The sequence below is a fragment of the Ovis aries genome, chromosome 24 (assembly GCF_016772045.2).
Source record: "Ovis aries strain OAR_USU_Benz2616 breed Rambouillet chromosome 24, ARS-UI_Ramb_v3.0, whole genome shotgun sequence".
Lineage (NCBI taxonomy): Eukaryota > Metazoa > Chordata > Mammalia > Artiodactyla > Bovidae > Ovis > Ovis aries.
In genome coordinates, this window is record NC_056077.1 from 21,962,403 (window position 1) to 21,985,947 (window position 23,545).

The 23,545-nt window shown below is 43.4% G+C and overlaps 1 long non-coding RNA gene across 1 annotated transcript; it reads left to right on the top strand.

The window, feature by feature from the left end:
• The first annotated feature begins 362 nt into the window (after positions 1-362).
• LOC121817823 (uncharacterized) lies at positions 363-22,632 on the top strand. The gene is made up of 3 exons (XR_006057874.2): positions 363-492; positions 894-1,121; positions 18,084-22,632. It is a non-coding gene; the product is annotated as an uncharacterized LOC121817823 (long non-coding RNA).
• The last annotated feature ends 913 nt before the right edge of the window (positions 22,633-23,545 follow it).

Below are 23,545 nucleotides of genomic sequence, written 5' to 3' on the forward strand. Positions count from 1 at the left end.
CTCCCTGGAGAGGGGTTCCCCAGAGAGGTGTGGGACAGGCTCTGAAGCTGACCCTCGCCTGTTCCACCAGAGATGCTGGGAAGGGCTTTTGCTGACCTGGAATTTTCTGGAAAAACTTATCTACATATCCTGAAAACAAGATGAAAATTCCAAAATCCCCTTTCCTTGCCAAGGTGACGTGTAAGAGCCTTGGGGAGCGGCACTTAAGTAGTAATGTTGTGTAAAGCTAATTATGGCTAATCAGGAAAGTAATTAAGAATTCTGAACTTGACTCTCAAATACAATAGCAGGAAACTCTGGGTTATCCTCTGCCCCACCCAGCCAACACCAATAAAACTCTTCTGATGTTTACAAGGCAAAATATAGACTTGATTCCTGGTTATACAGCTAACCTGAGAATCAGTGTGGTTCAGTAAAAATAACGAGTTTTGGAGTTCTGCTAAGCCTGAGATTGAATCTGGATCCATTTGATTACTCACTGAACAACCTTGGGTAAGGAACTTTACCCTTCCATGCCTCAGCCTCTTATATCTATGAAAGAGGTAGATAAAAGCAGTACTTTGTAGAGTGATTATGCTTTATCCTTTCCCTAGTTCACCCCTACCCCCACCCCTGCTTTACTTCAGCGGAGGCCCCTTGGCCCCACCTGTAAACCAGGACTCCGGTCTGTATCAGTCAGGAGTCTTTCCATTGTAACCAGCTTATGAAAGAATAGAAGTTTATTGTTTCATATAACTGAAACAGCAGTCCAAAGGGAGACCTGGCAAAGGGTCCCAAAGGCTCAGTGATATCATCAGAAATTTGTCTTTTCACCCTCCACTCTGCTTCCTTCTGTGTTGGTTTTGTTCCCCAGCAGCAGTCTCAATGAAAAGTGAACCTCTCTTTCCCAATAGTGCTGCCAAAAGACCCAGAAGTGAACCTCAGCTTAAAGAAGTAAACCTCGCTATAGCCAGGCAGATGTAAAACTCTGATGGGCCAGACTGGTCACGTGCTCACCCCAGGAGCTGGAGACTGCAATCCCACGTGTACCAAAATACGGAGCATTGTGTGTGTGGTACGGATTCCTTAAAGGAAAATCAGAATGCTGTTGTGGGAAGAAAAGGGCTGCATTCAATCAACAGGTAACTATATACTAGTTAGGGTTTGGTTTTTTTTTTTTTGCTACAAAAAACAGCATTACCAACTAACTGTGGCTTTAACGATTGAGACAATTGCCTCACATTATAAACTGGTTTTGGTGGTAGACAGTTCTAGAGTTGTTGAGTGGCTCAACAATTTTATTAAAGCTCCAAATTTTTTTAACCTTCCATTCCTCAGTACATTGACTTTTAATTCTCAGCTTTGTTGACTCCACTTACATAATGGCTGCTGTGGCTCTAACCATCACATCATCAAAGGAATAATGTCTAGAACAGGTGAATGGCTAGGGCAGCTAAAGGTAACTCCTTTCATGTCTATCTATTTTGATCATCGAGGAAAATTTTTTCCAAATGTATATCCCCCTCATAGATTGTCTTTTAGTTGTCATTGGTCAAAATAAGAACACCTCTAGCTGTAAGAGAGGCTAGAGAAGTGACTATCTGGCATTTTCAGACTTTATCATGAGACATGGGCTTTCCCGATAGTGACGAAAAGAGAGAAATAACAGTTGTGTCGCGTATTATTCTAAACGTGACTGTGATAATGGAAAACTCCTAATGTTGATGGCTTAAGACAGCAAGAGCTTATTCCTTGTTTATCTTGTATGTTGTTAGCTGTGGGTCAACCCTCCTTGGCTCCATATGGCTTCATGTTGCAGGACCCAGGCTGATGGAGCAGCTTCCCTCAGGGGCTTTCCTCATGGCAGAAGGAAAGCAAAAGATCTGCAGGAAACACGGCTAAGTTTCTCTGTGGACCTGCCTTAGGACTTGTCTACTTGGATACCATTGGCCAAAGTAAGCCACACTCCAACCTGAGGTCCACAGGGCAGGAAAGTGTACTCCCCCACCAGGCAGTCATGATGTTCTATCACATGATAGAACAGTATCTGTATAGCAAGTCACCCAAAAACTTAGCTTAAAACAACCAGCATTTTATTATACCTGACAATTTTGTGCGTCAGGGCAGGGCTCAGCGGGGCAATTCTTCTGCAGCACGTGGTACTGACTTTGACTGAGGCCACTCTGTTGTACTTGGTTGGTCACAGGCTGGTCTGAAGGGTCTGACTTGGCTTTACTCACAGGTCTGGCACCTTGGTGGGGATGGCTTGAAGGCTGGGCTCCCTGGCATGGCAGTATGAAGGTTGTGGGCTTCCCCCAAGGCAGCTCAGGGCTCCCAGAGATGGGGTCCCTGGAGACAGGAAGTGGAAAAGCCGGGAACTGGAAACATCACTTCCACCATAATGTACCAGACAAACCAGTCACAGAGCCCACAAGCGGAGAGGAGGTGGACTCCCTCTCTGGAGCAGAGGAGTTTTAAAGGATTTAAGGCCATCTTTTACTTGTCACATGTGGATTTAGGAACAGATACATAATCTTACAGGGAAGGGAAGTGGATTTTTAAGCAAATGATTTATTTTTGGCTGTGCTGGGTCTTCACTGTTGTGCAGGCTTTTGTCTAGTTGTGGTGAGTGGGCTCCTCATTTTGGTGGATTCTCTTGTTGCAGAGTCTGGTTTCTAGAGCATGTGGGCCTCAGTAATTGTGGCACGTGGGCTCAGTAGCTGTGGCTCCTGGGCTCTACAGCACAGGCCCAATAGTTGTGGCCCACAGGCTTAGTTGTCCCAAGGCATGTGGGACCTTTTTCTATCAGGGGTCAAACCTGTGTCTCCTGTAGGTGGATTCTTTACCACTGAGCCACCAGGGAAGCCTGGGAGGTGAATATTTTTTAAAAATGAATTTTAAGATGGACCTTATCTTACCAATGAACATGATCATGAAATAAATATTAAAACATAGTTATGTGAAATAGTTAATAGCCATCATGAAATCTACATAATTAAAAGTTATGTTAAATAGCACATGTTATGCTTAATATATTTGTATATACTTAACATATGTTTTAAAAGTTAATATTTGTTATGAAACCGAACATTTTTTTTGGCATGTGGGATCTTAGTTCCCCAGTGAGGGATCAAACCCATGTCCTTTGCAGTGGAAGCATGGAGTCTTAGCCACTGGACCACCAAGGAAGTCCTGAAACCAAAATATTTAAGACAATGGGGATATTGCTACAGAAAGACCAATGGGACAAAAAAGAAAGTACAGCCACACACACAGAGAGTTTATAGAGTATGATAAAACATTATATACTTATATATTAGATCCCCCAATCACATCACAAAATTAAATAAATGATTTAAAATAAAAAGGATATAATGGAATATTAATGTAATCTTGAGTGGCCAAGCCTTTTCTAAGAATAATCACCAAGGAAACTATTAATAGTACTAAATATATAAAAATTCTGTGTATCCAAAGAAACATGAAAGAAGTTAAAGGGCAAACTGAAGGATCCTTTGCATTATATTAATATATATTAAACATGGGGTTAAAATCTTTTACATATAAATAGCTCCTTCAAATCCTTTTAAAAAGATGAATATCATATGGGCAAGGAAATGAACAGGACAATTTTAAAAAGAAATACAAATGTCCAAAATCATATAAAAATATTCAGCCTCAATGTTCATTAAATTCTGATTAAAACCATGACTCTCCTAAGGATCACTCTGCTTTCATAAATCAAAAGCCTCAAAACTGGCCCTCCTCTTTGACTCAGAACTCTCATTCCTAGGAATTAATCCTAAGTAAATAATTATGGATGTGCAAAAAGATTGAACTACCAGATTATTCACCTAAGTCTTATTTATAACAGCATGAAAAACCAGAATCAATTAACCGTGTGCCTGTGGGTGGGGCAGCTGTGGGGTGCGCCGCGGCGGGGTCCCTTCAAGAATGAACTTGCCCTTCACTTCAGAGAGTGCTGGGGCTGGCAGATTCCAGCTTTGACCTGCTTGGGATCCACCTTACTCTCACGCAGAGGCCACGCTCTTCTGAGGCAGTCCTGGCTGCTGAGGACCGAGCAAGGTGCAAGGGCCTGAGAGTTTTGCTAATCAGCCGGGCTCCTTTAGCAGAAATGGCTCCAGATTCCCTGCTGACATGGCTGAACCTTTCTTTGCCAAGTTTGCGTTGCTATCTGAGGCGCCATTGGACCAGTCCTGCTTCCTCACTGTCTTATCTTCCCAGATGTTTCTCCCAACGGCATTCCTCTGTCTGCCTCAGTGTCTGATTCCCAGAGAACCCGATGAACATAGAGGGTTAGGGTTCAGTTGGAGTTTCACCAGAGAAGTACAACCATTAAGGATGAAAGGGACTAAAGGACTTACTATAGAGCTCAGACGTTGCTCATCTGAGGTCATCAGTGGTCAGCGAGGCAGGATGTAAGGGGGAGGATTTTCTGAATCTGGTGTTGGGCCTGATGTCAACACCTGGGAAGAAAAAACACACCTGAAGTCAGGGAATGCAGAGATGAGCAGGAGCCGGTGAGGACAGAGTGGAACATGCCTCTGTTACCACCTGCTGTCTTGATGATGTGAGTAATTGGCAGGAGAAGCTGGCATCCTTCACCTGCTTCTTTTAGGATTTGGGGAAGCCAAAAGAGACCCAGAATTGCCAGAACTGCTGCAGGCCTGGCCGCCGCCCCACACCAGCGAGGTGAAGCAGCAGAGGCCCTGCAATACGTGTGAGTGGCCGCAGAGCCCTTAGGAGCACGTTTTTAGTCTGCTCTCTCACTTCTGCCTGCCCAATCCTACGTACATTTTTCTCATGGCCAACTATAACCCAGGCTATAGGGAAAGGAATTCTTGGAAATATAGCTCCAGCTTAGCTAAAACTGAAGCAGAATGAAGCCATCATAATGGGACTGGTTAAAATTAATACATATTCATAAAATGAGGTGGTATTTATCTATTTAGAATGAAGCTGCAGACGAATATTTATTGTCATTAAAAGGAAACAATATAGACATCCTAACCCCATTTGTAAAACTTATGGTGCTTTAGTCACTAAGTTGTGTCTGACTCTTTTTGACCCCCATGGGCTGTAGCCCATCAGGCTCCTTTGTCCATGGGATTTTCAGGCAAGAATCCTGGAGTGGTTTGACATTTCCTTCTCCAGGAGATCTTCCTGACCCAGGGATCAACCTGCGTCTCCTGTGTCTCCTGCATTGCAGGCAGATTCTTTACTGACTGAGCCACCCAGAAAGTCCTGTAAAAATTATATAAACATATAAAGGCAAATGTCCTAAGGTGTTAAAACAGTTTAAAACAAAAGCAAAAGTCTGATTGGATCACTCTTCTCCTTTAAGCTCTTACACAGTTTTCCACAACTTATAAGATCTAGTATTTTGGTAGCTGCCCAGGTCCTCTGTGATAGCATTACCTGTGCAGTCTTCTTAGGGCTTTCCTGGTGGCTTAGCTGGTAAAAAAATCTGCCTGCAATTCAGGAGACCTGGTTCAATTCCTGAGTCGGGAAGATTCTCTGGAAAAGTGATAGGCTACCCACTCCAGTATTCTTGGGCTTCCCTGCTGGCTCAGCTGGTAAAGAATCCATCTGCAATGCAGGAGAGCTGGGTTTCATCTCTTGAGTCAGGAAGATTCCCTGGAAAAGGGAATGGCTACCCACTCCAGTACTCTTGCCTGGAAAATCCCATGGACAGAAGAGCCTGGTGGGCTATAGTTCATGGGGTAGCAAAGAATCAGACATGACTGAAGCGATTAAACATTCGAGGTTTATACTCACTGGCACGATGTGTTTTCTGATACTGGCTTTCCTCTTTCCTTGGACTGACTTTTCCCCCCAGACTTTGCCTGGTTAATTCCTACTTATTATTCAATACCTTTTCTAGTATTGCTTTTTTGAGCCATTTGCAACTCAGTGGCTCCCCAAACTGTTGAAACATCAGAATAAATTCCCTGGGAAACTTAAAAAAATAAAGATACTTGGGCTTCATCATAGACCTCCTACAATAAAAGTGTGCAGAGGTAGGGCCAGGAATTTGGTATATATGTATTTTGGAAATAGATTTGTTTTCAGGAGACAGAGACTCTGAATAATAATGGCTCAAACAAAATAGACATTTATTTCTCTCTCACATAAAAGTCAAAGATGTCATGACAGCTCTGCTCTGGATGTCTGTTAGGAGGCCAGATTCCTTCCACATTGCTGTTTTGCCATTCCTAGCAAGCTGTTCTCCACTACATGGGCCAAATGGCCCACACTGTGTCTTCTGCTTTCCAGCCAATGGGAAGAGAGGAAAGGTGAAGAGGGAGAGACCTTCCCACTGCAGTGCATTTCCTGGAGGCTGTGTGTGTTACTTTCTCTCAGATCCATCGGTCAGAACCTAGTCTACTTAGATGCAAGAGAAGCTGGGAAATGTAGTCTTTATTTGAGATGGTCAAAGGCATAGCTACAAGTTCTGATTTTTAGGAGAGGAGAATGAATCTGGGAGAGAACTGTAGTGTCTACCAGACTATGTTTAAAAACTCAACTTCCCAGAATATCATTCCTGATGGACATCAGGGTTTGGAAATACTGGAAGTTTCTTAAAGCGATCCAAACCAGAATTATCTTTCTGATGGCCTTCACCTAAGAATGTTGTTTTCTTAAGAGAAGAAACAGTGTCTGTATTTCTGAACCCAACAGTTGTCTGTAAATGCTCAATAGACTTTTGTCAAAGGAATTGAATGGGGAGTTCACATATCCTATGGGTAAAACACAGATGTTAAGATTCCTTTTTCACTGATTACCAAAGTTTTCTAATAACCACATCACTCTAAACTATATCATTTGAAATGTTATATTTTTACTAATTTGTAGCTATTAAGGCATATCAGTAATAACGGTTCCTTCTTATTGAGCTAAGTCTTTCACAAGCATTATCTTATGTAATTCTTACAATAAGCCTGTGAGTAGGTATTTTTTATTAAGTCCACATTATGAATGTAACGTGTTCTCAAGGTCATGGAGCTACTAAGTGAAATCCATGGTGGTAGCTCTTAATCATCAAGCTATTATATCTACTGAGACACTGCTAGTTTCTAATCATTAAGTGTTTCTTTTAATTAAACATTCTCCCCGATTTTCCTTCAATTTCATATATGAGTTTTTGTAACTGTACTTCCATAGGTTCTTGATATTCAAGAGATCTCCTTGTCACTTCCCAGCACAGAAGTAATTCACAAAACTATTTAATACTCAGATCACTGACTTCTTATTGAAACCTCTACCAATCTCCATCCTAAATCCGAGCAAAATTTTCAGATTTGGTTTTGAGCAAATGATTAGTTAGTTGATTTTTATTATTATTTTAATTTCTTATTTATTTATTTTTGGCTGCACTGAGTCTTCCTTGCTGCACGCGGGCTTTCTGTAGTTGCCTTGAGCGGGGGCTGGCTTCCCCTTCGTGGCAGAGCACAAGCTTCTCATTGCAGTGGCTTCTCCTGTTGCCGAGCACCAGCTCTATGGGCATGGGCTTCGGCAGTTGTGGTATTCGGGCTCAGTGTTTGAAGTTCGCAGGGTCTACAGTGCGGGCTCAGCAGTTATGGGGCCTGGACTCCAGTTGCTCTGGGGTACGTGGAATCTTCCTGGATGAGGGATTGGCAGGTGGACTCCTATCGCCTGTACCGGCGGGGAAGTCCTTGATTAGTTATTAATAGTCATTAACCCTCTGGCTTGCCAGGCACTGAACTGAAAGCAGGTGTTACAGGGATTAGCAAAACAAACAATTTCACTGTCATGGAGCTGGTGTTCTAGAAGGAGGGAGACAATGCAACCAAACATGTCTTAAAAAGTTAAGTTCAGATAAAGGTAAGTGCTGTAAAGAAAGTAAAATGGTGATTTTATAGGCAGCGATTGAGGGTGGGGTGGGGCTGGTTTAGATAAGGTGGTCAGTGAAGTGTTCTCTAAGGAGGTGTTGCTTAAGGTAGGGCCTCAAGGCTGAGAGCAAGATTAGGAGAAAGAGTACTCTAGCCAGTGGGTAGAGCAAGTGCAAAGGTCCTGAGGCAGAAACAGAGAGTGTTTAGAAGTGAGGAGAGAGAGTTAAGAGACACATTGGAAAGAGGGGCAGAGGCCATATTATGTACTGGAGTGGGTGGCAATGCTCTCCTCCAGGGGAACTTCCCAATCCAGGGATCAAATCCAGGTCTCCCACATTGCAGGCAAATTCTTTACCATCTGAACCAGCAGGGAAGCCCAAGAATAATGGAATGGATAGCTTGTCCCTCCTCCAGGGGAACTTCCCAATCCAGGGATCAAACCCAGGTCTCCCACATTGCAGGCAGCTTCTTTACCAGCTGAACTACCAGGGAAGCCCTCAATATAATGAGGTTGGATTTTATTCCAAGAGAAGTGGCAAATTGTTGGAGAGTTTTATGTGGGACTGTAGGATGGTCTATGTTAAATTTAAAGAAGTTGCTTTGGTTGCTGTGTGGAGAATAAATAAGGGGGCAGAATGGAAGCAGGGTTTGGCAGTTCCTTAATAACTTGAAATGAGAAACTGATATGACCCCAAAATTCCACTCCTAGGTATATACCCCAAAGAACTGAAAACAAATACTTGTACTTAAATGTTCCTAGTAGTGCTACTCACAATAGCCAAAAGGTAGAAGCAACCCCCAAAAGAAGAATATACAAAGTGTGATATTTCCATACGATGGAATGTTACTTAGCCATAAAAGGGAGTGAAGTACTGACATATGCTACCACATGGGTGAACCTTGAAAACATTATGCTAAATGGAAGAAACCATATGGAAAAGGCCACATATTGTATAATTCCATGAATATGAAAGGTCCACAGGAGGTGAATCCATAGGGACAGAAAGCGGATTTATGCCCGAGGACAGGAAGAATGGATTTTGACTGCTTAATGGGTATGAGGTTTCCACTTGTGGTGATGAAAAAAATTCTGAAAATAGATGGTGGTGAGGGTTGTACTACACTGTGAATGCATTTAACGTCATTAAATTATAAGCCTTAAAACGGTACATTTTAGAACCCCATGAACAGTATGGAAAGGCAAAATGATAGGATACTGAAAGAGGAACTCCCCAGGTCATTAGGTGCCCAATATGCTACTGGAGATCAGTGGAGAAATAACTCCAGAAAGAATGAAAGGAGGGAGCCAAAGCAAAAACAACACCCAGTTGTGGATATGACTGGTGAGAGAAGCAAGGTCCCATGCTGTAAAGAGCAATATTGCATAGGAACCTGGAATGTCAGGTCTATGAATCAAGTCAAATTGGAAGTGGTCAAACAGGAGATGGCAGGAGTGAACGTCGACATTCTAGGAATCAGTGAACTAAAATGGACTGGAATGGGTGAATTTAACTCAGATGACCATTATATCTACTACTGCAGACAGGAATCCCTCAGAAGAAATGGAGTAGCCATCATGGTCAACAAAAGAAGCCGAAATGCAGTACTTGGATGCAATCTCAAAAATGACAGAATGATCTCTGTTCGTTTTCAAGGCAAATCATTCAATATCATAGTAATCCAAGTCTATGCCCCAACCAGTAATGCTGAAGAGGCTGAAGTTGAATGGTTTTATGAAGACCTACAAGACCTTTTAGAACTAACACCCAAAAAAGATGTCCTTTTCGTTATAGGGGACTGGAATGCAAAAGTAGGAAGTCAAGAAACACCTGGAGTAACAGGCAAATTTGGCCTTGGAATATGGAATGAAGCAGGGCAAAGACTAGTAGAGTTTTCCCAAAAGAATGCACTGGTCATAGCAAACACCCTCTTCCAACAACACAAGAGAAGACTCTACACATGGACATCACCAGATAGTCAACACCGAAATCAGATTGATTATAGTCTTTGCAGCCAAAATGGAGAAGCTCTATACAGTCAGCAAAAACAAGACCGGGAGCTGACTGTGGCTCAGATCATGAACTCCTTATTGCCAAACTCAGACTTAAATTGAAGAAAATAGGGAAAACCACTAGCCCATTCAGGTATGACCTAAATCAAATCCCTTATGATTATACAGTGGAACTGAGAAATAGATTTAAGGGACTAGATCTGAGAGACAGAGTGCCTGATGAATTATGGACGGAGGTTCCTGACATTGTACAGGAGACAGGGATCAAGACCATCCCCATGGAAAAGAAATGCAAAAAAGAAAAATGGCTGACTGGGGAGGCCTTACAAATAGCTGTGAAAAGAAGAGAAGCGAAAAGTAAAGGAGAAAAGGAAAGATACAAGCATCTGAATGCAGAGTTCCAAAGAATAGCAAGGAGAGATAAGAAAGCCTTCCTCAGTGCTCAATGCAAAGAAATAGAGGAAAACAACAGAATGGGAAAGACTAGACATCTCTTCAAGAAAATTAGAGATACCAAGGGAACATTTCATGCAAAGATGGGCTCGATAAAGGACAGAAATGGTCTGGACCTAACAGAAGCAGAAGAAATTAAGAAGAGATGGCAAGAATACACAGAAGAACTCTACAAAAAAGATCTTCACGACCCAGATAATCACGATGGTGTGATCACTCACCTAGAGCCAGACATCTTGGAATGTGAAGTCAAGAGGGCCTTAGGAAGCATCACTACGAACAAAGCTAGTGGAGGTGATGGAATTTCAGTGGAGCTATTTCAAATCCTGAAAGATGATGCTGTGAAAGTGCTGCACTCAATACGCCAGCAAATTTGGAAAACTCAGCAGTGGCCACAGGACTGGAAAAGGTCAGTTTTCATTCCAATCCCAAAGAAAGGCAATGCCAAAGAATGCTCAAACTACCGCACAATTGCACTCAACTCACACGCTAGTAAAGTAATGCTCAAAATTCTCCAAGACAGGCTTCAGCAATACATGAACCGTGAACTTCCAGATGTTCAGGCTGATTTTAGAAAAAGCAGAGGAACCAGAGATCAAATTGCCAACATCTGCTGGATCATGGAAAAAGCAAGAGAGTTCCAGAAAAACAATCTATTTCTGCTTTATTGACTATGCCAAAGCCTTTGACTGTGTGGATCACAATAAACTGTGGAAAATTCTGAAAGAGATGGGAAGACCAGACCACCTGACTTGCCTCTTGAGAAACCTATACGCAGGGCAGGAAGCAACAGTTAGAACTGGACATGGAACAACAGACTGGTTCCAAATAGGAGAAGGAGTACGTCAAGGCTGTATATTATCACCCTGCTTATTTAACTTCTATGCAGAGTACATCATGAGAAACGCTGGGCTGGAAGAAGCACAAGCTGGAATCAAGATTGCCGGGAGAAATATCAATAACCTCAGATATGCAGATGATACCACCCTTATGGCAGAAAGTGAAGAGGAACTCAAAAGCCTCTTGATGAAAGTGAAAGAGGAGAGTGAAAAGATTGGCTTAAAGCTCAACATTCAGAAAACGAAGATCATGGCATCGGGTCCCATCACTTCATGGGAAATAGATGGGGAAATAGTGGAAACAGTGTCAGACTTTATTTTTTTGGGCTCCAAAATCACTGCAGATGGTGATTGCAGCCATGAAATTAAAAGACACTTACTCCTTGGAAGGAAAGTTATGACCAACCTAGATAGCATATTCAAAAGCAGAGACATTACTTTGCCAATAAAGGTCCATCTAGTCAAGGCTATGGTTTTCCAGTAGTCATGTATGGATGTGAGAGTCGGACTGTGAAGAAAGCTGAGAGCTAAAGAATTGATGTTTTTGAACTGTGGTGTTGGAGAAGACTGTTGAGAGTCCCTTGGACTGCAAGGAGATCCAACCAGTCCATTCTAAAGAAGATCAGTCCTGGATGTTCTTTGGAAGGACTGATGCTGAAGCTGAAACTCCAGTACTTTGGCCACCTCATGGGAAGAGTTGACTCATTGAAAAAGACCCTGATGCTGGGAGGGATTGGGGGCAGGAGGGGAAGGGGATGACAGAGGATGAGATGGCTGGATGGCATCACCGACTTGATGGATGTGAGTTTGAGTGAACTCTGGGAGTTGGTGATGGACAGGGAGGCCTGGCTGCAATTCATGGGCTCGCAAAGAGTCGAACATGACTGAGCGACTGAACTGAACTGATCTGATGCTATTTTTATATAGTGGTAATAATAATAAAAGAATTACCCAAGGGTTTAGTTAAAATGCAGCTTCTTGGGGACTTTTTTTAGAAATTGTGATTCTGTCAGTCTAAGGAATCCTAGGGATTTGCCACTAAGAAAAAGAGAGAGCAGAAGCAAGAAGACCAGAATACCGGAGTAGGGGTGGCTTGGATCGTGGTGACCAAGGGTGTTTGAGTTAGACAGGCGGGGGACGTATCCTGGAGGTAGTGTCAACAAAACATGCTCATGGTTTGCACGCAAGGCAAACGAAGAAGCAAAGATGACTCACAGGTTTTTGATCTGCTCATCTGTGTGTAGAATGGTGCCCTTCATGTAGCAGGGAGATTCTAGAGTTATAAGATATTTGGGAAAATTAAAAGTTTTGTGCCTACCAGAGCAAAGTTATACCTTTTCTTGGAGAAGGCACCAACGCAGAGATTGCTAGATGCCTATTGTAGCCTCTCTACTTCCCCTTTCTTTAAAAATAAAAAGCTGATTTTATTTGGAGTGGCAAAGTGCCCAGCTAAAAGTCAACATTTCTTCAGTTTCTTTGCAGTTAAGGATGGCCAATGAGCTGTAAACAGGTCTTTAAAGCTCTTTAAAGGGCAATAATTTAAGCTTCGAGGGACAACCACTTTTCCCCTTCCTCTTCTTCTGCCCAATTAGAACATGAGCTCCACAGCTAAAATATGAACATGAAAAAGCTTGACCTTGAGGTTTGAAGTTATATGCAAAGAATCAGAGGAGCCTGAATTCCAAATAACTTTGAGGAGCTGCCATGCTTGTTCTAGCTTTTCACATCAGAGAATAAACCCTAAAAATGTCTTAATTCACAGCAAGTGGATCTCTGTTACTAGCTGCTGAATACAATTCTTGCCTGATACTGTGCCAATTCTAGAAAAATACAGTTCCGTGTAATTTCCAAATCTTCCATCCTATTACCCATCCTCCTCCAAGCAGCATACTGAAGAAGCTGCCTAGAAATAGTTTATGCATAGTATGTCAATATAATGCATTAAAAAATATATCCTGAACATGCTTCTGGCCTGATTTTCTCTAACCAACATGTACCAGCAATATAAAACAAGCATTTGTATTTTTAATGTGTTATTTTTGTGCAATCTCCTAAATTTTGATGTTTTAAGCATCATGCCTTTGACATTAGCTAAGGGGGGTATATTGAAGAGGTTGTCTGCAGTTCTCTGGGTGTCAAAGATTATACTGGTTTCTGTCCCACAGTTGAGAACATAAATCCTTCATGAAGATGAAAACATTAAGTTCTCTAGGTATTTTCCTTACACTTATAACAGAGAATCTGGTAGGGACTGGACATTGATTTATAATTTTTCTGAAGCTCTAAAAATGGTTATTTAAAAAATTACAAACACTACATGTTGATATTTATATGAAAAACACCCAAGAAACTGTTAATACTGCTACTTCTGAGCAGTGGGATAGAGGTCTGGGGAGGGGAGACTTTTACTTTCTAGATTATACCTTAAATTTTTAAAATAAAATAGATAAACAAGAAGGTCCTACTGTATAGTATAGAAAACTATCTTCAATATTGTATCATAAGCTATAATAGAAAAGACTATGAAAAGACATATATATATATGTAAGTATGTATAATTGAATCAATTTGCTGTATACCAGAAACTATCACAACATTGTAAATCAATTATATTTAAAAAAGAATAAGAAAATTTAACATCACAGGTTTCATGTGTGTGTGTGTGTGTGCTCAGTTGCATCTGATACTTTGTGACCCCATGGAATCCCCCACTAGGTTCCTCTGTCCACAGAATTTCCCAGGCAAGAATCCTGAAGTGGGTTGCCATTTCCTTCTCCAGGTGGTCTTCCCAGCTCAGGGATCAAACCTGTGTTTCCTACATTGGCAGACAGATTATTTACCACTTTAGCACAGGCAGATTCTTTAATACTGAGCCAGCGGGGAAGCCATCCTGTGCACCAAAGCTGGGAGGGAAGGAGTTCCTAGCCGAGTGGGAGGGGTAGGCCAACTCCTGGTAGGTGGCTTTTGAGTCTGCATTTGGGCTTGTGCCCCTCAGAGAAACTGAGTTGGGTGGTGTGTCTCATGAACTGAGGACTCTGAAAAGGCCATGTTGGGGTCCATCAGAGGGTGACACAGTGTCCTGAAGGTCACAGACTGCAGAGGCCTCAACGTGGTAAACAGGATAGGAGATGGGATATGAAAGCCCAGTTATGCACCAAATTCAAGACAGAAACCCGTGGTCTCCTCCTTCGCCCACCCAATCCCAGTTTAGAGAGGCTTATTCCTTAAATTCTTTGGCCATTTCTTCTCTGATTTACCTCCATATTTATAAATCTATGTCTCTGCTGCAGTTTCTTATCTTTTCAGTTATAGATACTATTGCCATGATCTGTTTCTACCCATGGAACGGCTCTGACACACACATGGGCTTTTCCCATCCCCACCCCCACCAACCAATCTTCTGACACTGGCTAGCTGTTCCACACTTCAGTAAACTCTGACACCCTCAACCTGGAGTTAGCCCTGTATGCACCTGCGTGCTAAGTAGCTTCTGTCATGTCTGACTCTTTGAGACTGTATGGACCATAGCCCTCCAGGCTCCTCTGGAGGGGAGGAGGAGTCCATAGGATTCTCTAGGCAAGAATAACTGAAGTGGGTTGCCAGGCCCTCCTCCAGGGGTGTCTTCCAGACCCAGAGTTGAACCCACATCTCTTATGTCTCCTGCATTGGCAGGCGGGTCCTTGGCCACTGAGCCACCTGGGAAGCAGGTCACACAAATTAAGGGCTCAGTGCTACAAGACTGTCTCCTCTTAAGAAGCCAGTCAGCAGTCAACCTCTTTTACTTTTGACTGATTGGCTATAAATCAGGGGTTCCCACGGCCCCCTCCTTCAGTTCAGTAATTTGCTAGGATGGATCATAAAACTAAGGAAAAGTTTACTTACTAGTTTCAGTTCTTGTGAAGGATACAACTCAGTTCAGTTCAGTCACTTAGTCATGTCCAACTCTTTGTGACCCCATGGACTGCAGCATGCCAGGCTCCCCTGTCCTCCACCAACTCCCAGAGCTTACTCAAACTCATGTCCTTTGAGTCAGTAATGCCATCCAGCCATCTCATCCTCTGTCATCCCCTTCTCCTCCTGCCTTCAATCTTTCCCAGCATCAGGGTCTTTTCCAATGAGTCTGTTCTTCACATCAGGTGGCCAAACTATTGGAGTTTCAGTCTCAGCCTCAGTCCTTCCAATGAATATTCAGGACTAATTTCCTTTAGGATTGACTGCTTTGATTTCTTGCAGTCCAAGGGAATCTCAAGAGTCTTCTCCAACACCACAGTTCAAAAACCAATTCTTTGGCTCTCTGCTTTCTTTATAGTCCAACTCTCACATCCATACATGATTACTGGAAAAACCATAGCTTTGACTATATGGGCCTTTGTCAGCAAAGTAATATCTCTGCTTTTTAATCTGCTTTCATAGCTTTTCTTCCAAGGAGCAAGCGTCTAATTTCATGGCTGCAGTCCACCATCTGCAGTGATTTTGGAGCCCAAGAAACTAAAGTCTGTCACTGTTTCCATTATTTCCCCATCTATTTTCCATGAAGTGATGGGACCGGATGCCATGATCTTAGTTTTCTGAATGTTGAGTTTTAAGCCAACTTTTTCTTTTTCCTCTTTTCCTTTCATCAAGAAAGAGGCTCTTTAGTAGTTCTTCACTTTCTGCCATAGGGTGATGTCATCCACATATCTGTGGTTATTGATATTTCTCCGTCTTGATTCCAGTTTGTGCTTCATCCAGCCTGGCATTTCGCCTGATGTACTCTGCAAATAAATTAAATAAGCAGGTTGACAATATACAGCCTTGATGTACTCCTTTCCCGATTTTGAACCAGTCTGTTGTTCAATGTCAGGTTCTAACTGTTCCTTCTTGACCTGCATACAGATTTCTCAGGAGGCAGATAAGGCGGTCTGATAACCCCATCTCTTTAAGAATTTCCCACATTTTATTGTGATCCACACAGTCAGAGTCTTTGGTGTAGTCAATAAAACAGAAGTAGATGTTTTTCTGGAACTCTCTCGCTTTTTCGATGATCCAACGGGTGTTGGCAATTTGATCTCTGGTTCCTCTGTAAATCCATCTTATACATCCGAGGAACAGACAAATGAAAGAGATGTACAGAGCAAGGCCTGGGGCAACAAAGTCAAGGGGCAGTGAAGCTGCAGGCACGCCCCCTTCCCAGCACCCCGATGTGTTCACCAGCCTGGAAGCTCTCCAAACACCATTGCTTAGGGGTTTTATGGAGGCACGATTGATTAAACCACAGGCCATTAGTGATGAACTCAATCCCCAGCTCCTTTCCCTTTCCTAGAGGTCAGGGGAGATCTCAACTTTTAATCCTGTGATTCTAACCCTTTAACCCCACAGTTGGTTTCTCCAGCAACCAGCCCCCATCTGGAACCCATTTAGGGGCCTACTGAGTCACCTTATTTGCAGAGACTCTTATTATGAACAACAAAAGATACTTCCTTTATGTCATCACTCAGGGAATTTCGAGGCTTTTAGGATCTCTGTGCCAGGAACTGGGGACAAAGACCAAATGTGTATTTCTTCCATTATTTTTAAATTTTATTGGTTGTTTATTCGGCTGTGTTGGGTCTTAGTTGCATCATGTGGGGTCTTTCATTGCAGCTCATGGACTCTCTAGTCGTGGTGCATGGGCTCCAGAGCAGGCAGCCTTCAGTATTATTCTGGCACTTGGGCTTAGCTGCTCTGTGTCATGTGGGATCTTAGTTCCCTAACCAAGGATTGAACTCTTGTCTCCTGCATTGCAAAGCAAATTCTTAACCACTGGATGGACCCTAGGAAAGTTTCCAAATATATATTTCTTATGATATTACCATACCATAAAAAGCAGAGACATTACTTTGCTGACAAAGGCCCATATAGTCAAAGCTATGGTTTTTCCAGTAGTCATGTATGGATGTGCGAGTTGGACTATAAAGAAAGCTGAGAGCCAAAGAATTGATGTTTTTGAACTGTGGTGTTGGAGAAGACTCTTGAGATTCCCGTGGACTGCAAGAAATCAAAGCAGTCAATCCTAAAGGAAATTAGTCCTGAATATTCATTGGAAGGACTGAGGCTGAGACTGAAACTCCAATAGTTTGGCCACCTGATGTGAAGAACAGACTCATTGGAAAAGACCCTGATGCTGGGAAAGATTGAAGGCAGGAGGAGAAGGGGATGACAGAGGATGAGATGGTTGGATGGCATTACTGACTCAATGGACATGAGTTTGAGTAAGCTCTGGGAGTTGGTGGAGGACAGGGGAGCCTGGCATGCTGCAGTTCATGGGGTCACAAAGAGTCGGACATGACTTAGTGACTTAACTGAACTGATGCTATTACCATATCACAACATTATTTACTGACTTCCTAATATAAAGGATTCAACTCTTTTACACAGTCTTTATTCATTTCCAGTCCCATCTTTAACTTCATCACAGCACAAGGTTTGGTTAAATCAGTGTTTAGTGTTTACACTAGTATGGCAATATAAATACCATATAAGCTGACCCATGTAGTATACTATGCTTCCCTTTCCTTCTTGTGTAAGTTTTTGTTTTCCCTGGAGTGAATAATCCCTTTATTTTACTGTGCTTTCAACACACTCATGTAGTTCTGCCTACATCAACAGCTTCTCAGTAATATCCTCACCTTCGAGCACAGCAGGTAATTTATCACTCACCCTCCACCTTCCCAAGACCTCTGCAGTCAACTGTATTTTGCAAAACTGGCCACAGCAATATTTCCTCTCCCACAAGCTCTTCCAGAATCTTTTCACTATGCATCAAAGGCAGTGTCTATCTGACTTTTCTTGACCCTGGGTGGGAGCCTGTGATTACTGTGACAGATTGTGGTAGAAGTGACAGTGTGTGGTTTTTGACACCAGGACATAAAAAGACAGCTTGTTTTCTGCCTGACTGTCTCTCTTAAGGCTCTTACTCTTAGAAGCTGGTCACTAGTGAGAGAAAGCCCAAACCGGCCCAGATGGGCAGAGCACATAGTGAGGCCTGAGACCCCCAGCTGACAGCCAGCAGCAACCACCAGACAGGTAAGTAAATGACCCCTCAGATAATTACAGCCCTCAGGCTTCTCTAAGACTGTGAGCCAGTTGTGACTCCATGTTGGATCTGTTTCTTTGACTTTCACCTTTGCTTATCATTGCTTTTGTTATTATAATCATACATAATGCCCTACCTCAGAGAAGCAGGATTTTCTGCCTGACTGTCAAAGTTCTTTCATTCAGCTCACAGCTGCCCACCTGTTCAAGCCTGCAGAAAAGAAGAAATGAGCACATCCCCTCTTCAAGGCTGGCCATTCCAGGAGATATCTGCGAGACTTATGACCTTTGAACTTTACTTCCTCACCTCCTCTCCCTCTCAGTTCTATAAAAGAACCTGCCTTCCAGACCCCCCATAAGATGGTTATTTGGAGACATTAGTCTGCCGTCTTCTTGGTCAGCTGGCTTTCTGAATAAAGTCACACTCCTTGCCTTGGGCTTCCCTACTGTCTCAGTGGTAAAGAATCTGCCTGTCAATGTAGGAGATACAGGTTGAATCCCTGATTTGGGAGGATCCTACATGCTGCAGAACAACAAAGCCTGTGTACCCCAACTATCGAGCCTGTGCCCTAGAGCCTGGGAGCTGCAACTACTGGAGCTCACACACCCTAGAGGCTGTGCTCTGCAGCAAGAGAAGCCTGTGTACTGTGACTGGGGAGTAGCCCCCACTGGCCACAATAGAGAAAAGCCTGTGCAGCAAGGAAGACTCAGCACAGCCATAAATACATAAAAATTATTATTTAAAAAGTCAAGTTGTATTCCTTGCCTCAACACCTCATCTCTTGGATTTATTGGTCTTTTATGCAATGAGCAGAGTGAGCTTGGACTCAGTAACACTTTGATGAGTCTTTCAGCTCTAGACATTGGGTAGCAGAGACAAGCCAACCCCTCTGTTCCCTGTCTGAATTTCTGACCCCCCAAACTCATATGCACAGTAAGAAGATGTTTTCCACCACTGAGTTGTGTTATACAGCCACAGTAAAGGGAATACTTCTGTAGTTGCCAGCCTCCAAGATGGCCCCAGGGATCCCTGTCTTCTGATACTCACATCTAGTGTAGTCTTCTCGCACCTTGTATAAGAGTTGGTCTCTGGTGACTGATAGAATACTGCAGAAGTGATGGTATGTTAGTTCCAAGGTTAGAATATAAGAGACATTGTGGCTTCTATCCTGGGCTCTGTCCCCTTCTCTGCTGGATGAATCACTCTAGAGGAAGCCAGCTCCCATGTGGTGAGTGGCGTTTCTGGGGAGGACCGCAGGACAAGTAAGTAACTCAGGACCCTTGCCAGGCACCCACATGAATGGGCAGATCCTTCAGCTCTTGTGAAGTCTTCGAATGACTGCAGCCTTGTCTGCATGAAAGACCCTGAACCAGAGCAGATTGTTGACCCTTAGAAACTATAAGATCATCAATGTTCATTGTTTTAAGCTGCTAACCTTTGGGGTTGTTACCCGGCAGTGTCTAACTAATGCAGCCTCCCACCTGGGAGGCTCCCGTGTCTTCTTGTTTCAGTCTGAACAGACTTTCCCTATGCCTGAAGTACACTGGATTTCCTTTCATCCTCATCCTAGGAATTCTCTTTCCTTTTCCCCTAGATCTCTGTTTTCCTCTTTATAATTTAAATTTCTCATTTTGGTAGAGCATACTATTCAGTAGCATCCTAAGAAAGAGTTCATTGAGGGAAATTATTTTGAGAGCTTGCATGATGGATACTATCTTTTTATGCCCTTATATTTGTTTGTTAGATATCAGGGTCTAGAATTTTAGGTTGAAAATATTTTTTTCATTGAAGAATTTGAATGCATTGCTTCCCTTTTTTTGCCTGCCTTTCTATGTTGCTATTGAAAATTATGAATCTTTGTATGTGGCTGATTTTGGTTTCTGTTTTCCCTTTCTGAGAACTTTTAAGAAGCCCCAACTTGTAGGTGGTGGTCTGAAACCAGACTATCTGGTTTCAAATCTTAGTTCCAACAATTATTGTCTGGGAAATTTTTTTGCCGTCCCTGTGCCTCAGTAAAGTGGGGATAATAATGGTACCTACCTCACAGTGCGGTGCTTCCCTACACCCATGGAGGTGACTCCTTCTCCTACTCCTTCTCAGATGAGTAAGTGTCCTAGACCATTTCTGGGGGAGCATTAGAATGGGCTTGGCAAGCTTTAGCTGTAAAGGAAGACAGTAAATACTTTCGTCATTGTGGGTTATACAGTCTCGAACAGCTATTCAACGCCGCCATTATGGTGTGAAGGCCGCCAAACGTAAACGTATGAGCAGGGTTGTGCTTCAATAAAGCTTTATTTACACAGCGGCACACTTTAGCCCACTGAGCATAGGTTGCAGATCCTGATGGGGAAGGCACTCTATCCTCTCCCTCGTGTGCTTTCTCTTCGACTCTCTCTCAGAGGTCTAGCGACGCCCCCTGGTGGAAGCATCTCAGACTTGAAAATCCTACTCTCTCCAGTGTAGGTCCCCCAATTCGATTATACTAAAAGCAGGGTTATACTTTGCAGTGTTAATGAAATAACCCGAATGAAACTTTGCTGACGATGGGAGCCGATTACCAACTATGTTATACCTGAATTTGCATTATTGTGGGCCTCGGGGTCACAGTTTCACTGTCCTTAAACCAATGCAGAAAATGCTTAACCCTGTATCTTTTTATTTCATATTGGAGTATAGTTGATTTACAATGTTGTGTTAGTTTCCGGTGTACAGAAAAGTAATTCAGGTATACATATACACACATAAATTTCCTTGTGTTATTTTAATATCAAAAAAACGACAATGCTATGGCGCGTTTCATCCTTAATCCCAGGTCATGCTTGGAATGAGAAGATGAAAACTACCATCTGGGGACTTCTCTGGTGACCCAGTGGCTAAGACTCCAAGCTCCCAAAGCAGAGGGCCCGGGTTTGACCCCTGTTTGGGGAACTAAGATCTCCCATGCCACAATTAAGATCTCGAATGCTGCAACTAAAGATTCTGCATGCCACAACTAAGACCCGGTGCAGCCAAATAAAAATATTAACAAAAATAAAAGATTTTTAGGACTTCCCCTGGTGGTACAGTGGATAAGAATCTGCCTGCCAGTGTAGAGGACACAAGTTCAATCTCTGGTCCAGGAAGATTCTACTTGTCGAGGAGCAAATAAGCCCATGTCCCACAACTACTAAACCTGCACTCTAGAGCCCTTGAGCCACAGTTACTGAAGCCCATGTGGAATCCCAGGGACGGGAGAGTCTGGGGGGCTGCCGTCTCTGGGGTCGCACAGAGTCGGCCTCGACTGAAGTGACTTAGCAGCAGCAGCAGCAGCATCATGTGCCCTGCTCTGCAACAAGAAAAGCCACCACAATGAGAAGTCCCTGCACAGCTACTGAGAGAGTACACCCTGCTCTCCACAACTAGAGAAAGCCTGTGCACCATAACGAAGACCCAGAGCAACCCAAAATAAAAATAAATAAATATGTTTAAAAAAATAAAATAAAGTATTTAAAAAAAAAGAAAGTTACTGCCTGATCCTCAAGAAACTTGAGTGCTGTGCTTAGTCGCTCAGTCGTGTCCAACTCTTTGCGGCCCCATGGACTGTAGCCCACCAGGCTCCTCTGTCCATGGGATTCTCCAGGCAAGAATATTGGAGTGGGTTTCCATGCCCTCCTCCAGGGATCTTCCTGACCCAGGGATGGAACCCAGGTCTCCCATATTGCAGGCGGATTTCTTACTGTCTGAGCCACCAGGGAAGCCCAAGGAACTGAGTAAGCAGGTAATTTAGAAAGTGTCGACTATGCCACAGTTGATTGATTTTCGGCCAATCAAGTTAGCAAAGACTAAAAAATAACACAACAAAAGATACAATTAACACTTGTCAGGATGTGTTGAAAAGGGTGCTTTGTTGATTTCTGATGTCAGGCTAATTGGAACAGTTTGGCTAAATTTTGTTGTTACCTTCATCCCTCCGGTTCTCTGCGCACTTCTTTCTTGGACCTGTGTGTCTTGCTTTGAGGATGGGAGTGGTGGTGGAGAGCAGTTTCCTTCTCACTTCCCATTGCCTCTTGGGGAAGGCCACCCCCAAAATAAGCTGCCATTAGATGTACCTTCTGAGTCTCGGTCCCCCAAGGACCAGGAAGAACCCTGGCCCATTTTTACAAGATCATTGGTGACTGGAGGAGTGTCCTAAAAACTCCTAACCAGGAGTTGCCCTTGCTGTTGTATTTCCAGCAGCGTACACATCACACCACCTGTACAGTTCCTGGACCAGCTCACTTCACACCACGTGGCCTTTGGCCACCCCTCACCTCGGTCCTCACCTGCCGAATACCTCAGCTGCCATCAACGACCCCCAGCTGGCTTTCTCTCCTTTTCTGGTCCTTTCTTCCAACATCATTAGGCTAGTATTAGTTAACATGTAGCTTTTTTTCCCTTCATTTAAAATTTCAAATGCATGAACACTCCTTGTGAAAGTTAAAATAATTTGGAAGCATAGAGGGTAAAAAGGTGAGAGTCCTTCTTTCACATGACTTATCCTGGTCCCCAGAGTTGACCACAGGGTGTTCTTTCGGTGTTCTTTCTCTGGCTGTCTGCTTCTCTTTCTTTTCAAGACCTGCAGGGCACAACCTTGTTCCACTTGCTGCATTATAGCTCCCCTCATATTGAGGGTGACAGGACGTATCCCTCAGAATGTGCAGATATAAGTAATGCTTGGGTGAAGGCTGATGCTATTCTTTGGGAGCTGGCAGAAATGTGACTTCCAACCATGAAGGAGCCCAAGGATTCTCTCTCTCTCTCTGTCCTGTATGGAACACTTCACTCTGCTTTTCTTTCCCACCTTACGCACACAACTAGTTCTCTTTCTCACTTCATGTCTCTGAGCCCTTCTAGGGAAGGGTTTTCTGGACCTCATTCCTAAACTGTGTTTCGGCCACTGCCAAACTCTGTGGCCTGTGTCAGATAAAATCGTCAGATGATCCCCAAGGTAAAAACCTTGGCGGCTGAACAAGCAGGGTGATAGACTTGGGAATCTTCTGCTGTTTAATCTCCCACCTTGCTCTGTGTCCAAATATCCCCCCTGGGAATATTCCCACCTCCCACTCCTCAGGTCCTGACCCCCATGGCATTTCACACAGCACCCAACTCCAATTTCTCCAGGGGCTCCTCTTTGCATCCATCAGATCCGTTCGCTCCAGGCCTTGGCAGTCCACACGCTGCAATGGACAGTCTAATGGGCCGGGCATGTTCAAGCAGATCGCAGTGCTATAACAGATCCCCTTCAAGAAGGGCCCTGGCAACGCACTGGCATTGGCTCAAAGGGGTCAGGTTGAGCCGAGAATCTGATCGGGGATTG